Below are 3,715 nucleotides of genomic sequence, written 5' to 3'. Positions count from 1 at the left end.
CTTCTGATTACGTACTTAGAGAAATGGTAATACCTATTTCAATCCTATTTTTGCCACTTTTACCCACACATATACAATCTAATGGTATTCATCTGATGTTTCTTTAATTAGAAACTTGATTATACCCATGGGATCTTTAGAGACTATACTTATCTTTTCAAAGTGCCTTCCATGAAAGTTAATGTATTTTATCTTGAGATGCTACCCTCGATTGCCCAACCAAACACTAATGCAGAGCCTGCAATGATCACTCTATTACTCATTCCCAGATAAAAAAAAAACTTCTGCACGCAATTTTTTTTTTTTTAATTGTAATGTCGTGTGTTTTCAGTGATGGACCTAAGTAGCAGTTTCATTTCATTTAGTTGAGCTGTAATTCATACAATGCATAGCTTAGCATCAATCAATCAAGCTTTATTTGTCATTGCATGAATACAGTGTATTAAAACAACATGTCGCCTGGATGAAAGTGTACATTCTTTCCTATCCTGCTACATATGTATGCTTTCTGTCTGTATATCTATCTAGCAGGTGCAAATAGCATCAAGCAAATGTAAAATGAGTAACTGAACTGTGAAGTGACATTTCCTAATTGTATTACTTCATCCTACCACTTAGGGGTAGCATTGTGTCTTCATTTAAAGCATTTCTCAATGAAAGGTTCCTAAATTCAATAAGTCCTTAGCTTTAGGCTCGAGAACACATCAATGTTCAATGTTTTTAAATAATGAAATATGGTTACCTACATTTGAATGCCAGGATGATGCACTTTTTGGCAGGTTGAATCCCATTTCAGATTGTTAATCTGTGTGAAGTCATTTTGTAAATACTGTACATATTTCTCTGTATGTCTGTAAGAATTGATCACGTGCTGCTGTTTGTGAACTGTAGGTAAATGTATAAACAATAGATGTAATTGTGTACATTGTGTCCATGAGGAACATACATGTCTAACTGTAGTTATGACCCTGAAGTGCCCCCATAAATCCAACCTCTGACATGCTTGTTCAAAGTATTTGCATATAGTGTTGTTCAATAATCTCCAATGTAAATGTAAATCATTCCTTCCCAGCTGAGTGACATATTTGGAGCTACATGCAGTATATTCATACAAATCATACCAATCACATAGACAGCTTTGTAAACCTCTGTTCGCTTTGCACCGTTTACTATTGACTCTTTCAATTCTCTCAGGTGTCCCTTTGCATGTGCTCTAAGTCAATTTCTAAATCTTTGAAACATATTCTTAGACTACGTACGCGATAGCTAAATACCCTTCATTCTCTACCATTGTGTTTTTCCTGATGTGACCATGTTGCAAATTTGTATACCCTTCTTTGTACACCCTTTGGGCTTGGTTGAAGTATTGATCTGTATATTGTACTTTTTAGTTCAGCATGAGCCATTTGCACTACATTTAGTCTCAACATCTCTACACTCGTATCTATTAAATATTGTTATATCGATGCCTTGTATAAATGTTCTGCAGGGCCAGTGCACGCTCTCTCTCGAACAGATCTGTTGTAAAATGTTGATGTTAGTTTGTCTTTTGTAGCCTAGATGAAAAGACCATTTAAACTGTATTGACTTTGTGTCAATTTTGTCATTAAAGTAGTATGTTAGGTTTTTCATGTGATTGCCCTTTTGATAAACTCATGTTGTGAAGATACAGTGTCCACTGCTCCTGATTAATTTTGGGGTGCCATGCTAACATTTTAGCACACACTGTGTTGAGTAATAGCTAGTTTCTCATTGCCAAAGCTATCTCAGCGCTGTTGAGTTAGGTCTGGCTATTCCACAGATACATTCTCGGATACGAGAAAATAACTCTCTGGGTTGTTTGCATTTCTTTAAACCAATCACAACGATCTTGGGTGGCGCTAAGCTCCGGATGCAGCAACAGTGGCTCTGCTAAATAGTCTCAGGAAGGAACTTGTTTTGGTGGAACATTTGCACCTCGCAAAAGAAAACGCCACATTCAATATTAAATGAAGTTAACTGTTGACACAGTCCAGTAACGTGAGCTATTTAAATTAGCTGATACATGATTAAACCTCATTGGCTCTTACCAGTGTATCTCTGTGTGTACTTCGTCTACAGCAATCCCACCAATCAGTCCCAAAACCTCCCAGTTAGATAGTATATATAACATAACATTCTTTGTAAATCTTACAATCATTCCCTGAAAGAACCAAATTTTGCTCAAAACTTGACGTTTTCAGCGTGTAGCTTGCTAGCTCAAAGTTTAGCAACACATCATTAGATTACTACTAGTCTGGCTCAATTGATGTATATTGCTGGGATAAAAAAACACGCCAGATTCCCCCCTTCTGCTTTCTCCGCTATCTATTTTGGAATAGCATCGTTGCTGCATCCGAGGCTTAGCGCCAAACAGGATGGTTGTGATTGGTTTAAAGAAATACAAACATGCCAGAGTGTTTTTCCCCCTATCCCGGAATAGATAAGCAGTGTAGCCCGACCATACTCTAGCGTGAGATAGATCTGATAAAGCAAGACTAGATTACTACTGCCTCCAATCTCTCACCTCTGTTACTTTCTTTGGGAAATAAACAGAGAATGTGAGAGAAAACGGATTGATAAAACCTTTGGGAATATTCAATAACTGCTCCTGTGTTATCTGCTCTATGTGTCGAATAGAGATGTTAGCTATTTTATTGTGCTAAGCTACATTTGCCTGGACATGTCATAATGTTGAGTTGCTGATAGTGTAATAAATTTATTTTTTCATGTCACTTTTTGTGAACTGGTCTTGGATCCGTGTCACGTGCTTGTCCTTAACGTGTTAGCAAGTGTGTTGAGATTAAGACCAATAATATTTTTAGCCAAAGCCGCTAACAACTCATTTAGTAATTCATTGCACATTTCACCCTTTCATATTTAAAACTCAAAAAGCAATATGAAATGTAATACTACTATAATTATAAAGCAATGAAACTTTATTGATATTTTGAAAAATATTGTTGCAGCAGTAAAGATGATATCAATTCAGGCTGAAAAATGAGAATAGCCTTTGAAAATACTACAGAGCCATATGTGAACGTTTGTATATGTCTGTGCCAGTATGAGCATGTTGATTGGGACCCTCTGTAGCAGTCCAATGGGCTGCCCACAGTGCCATTTCCAGCTCTGTGTATAAATAAACAGCAGTCACGCTGGCTGCTCTCTGATTGGACACCATGTAATGAGCTGTGAAAGGCCAGTCAGCAGCGTCACACCATGAACACCCTCCTTCATCTAATTAATACCAGACCTCAATACAAACGACACAGTCATGCAACATGCTAGTCACCTTTTGTCACTTTCCATGAGCTGCTCTACAGCAGTGGTTCCCCCACAGCCCTGTTAGATCAACGTACAGACCCCTTCATCAATGCCCAATGGGTTCCAAATGTATAACACTATTAATTACATAAAAGTGGATATTGTTACTTTTTTTATACAACTGAACTTTTAATGTTTAGGTTGGTTTGGTCAGCAATCACACTACTACTACTACTACTACTACTACTGGGGAGTATGGCTAAACATGTGAACTGTTTATCCAGTACTTTTAGCTGTTTATTTCAACTGTTTAGTTTCAGTAGTAACTATTTGAACAGTTTAGTCAGTAGTTCTAGCTAACTATTTGAAGTATTTAATAAGTCATTTTAGCTAACTATCTGAACTGTTAAGTCAATAGTTTACTATTTCAGCT

The 3,715-nt window shown here is 37.0% G+C and overlaps 1 protein-coding gene across 4 annotated transcripts in view; it reads left to right on the top strand.

Annotated features, from left to right (window-relative positions):
• kiaa0513 (KIAA0513 ortholog) overlaps positions 1-1,669 on the top strand; it is a 36,234-nt gene extending 34,565 nt beyond the window's left edge. For all 4 annotated transcript variants that reach the window (XR_004897834.1, XR_004897835.1, XR_004102606.2 and 1 more), the window contains one exon: positions 1-1,669. This exon is cut by the window's left edge. The gene's annotated coding sequence lies outside the window, so the exon portion shown is untranslated.
• The last annotated feature ends 2,046 nt before the right edge of the window (positions 1,670-3,715 follow it).

The sequence above is a fragment of the Sander lucioperca genome, chromosome 7 (assembly GCF_008315115.2).
Source record: "Sander lucioperca isolate FBNREF2018 chromosome 7, SLUC_FBN_1.2, whole genome shotgun sequence".
Taxonomy (NCBI): domain Eukaryota; kingdom Metazoa; phylum Chordata; class Actinopteri; order Perciformes; family Percidae; genus Sander; species Sander lucioperca.
Note: the sequence above shows the minus strand (reverse complement) of the source record. Positions and strands in the feature narration are given on the sequence as shown.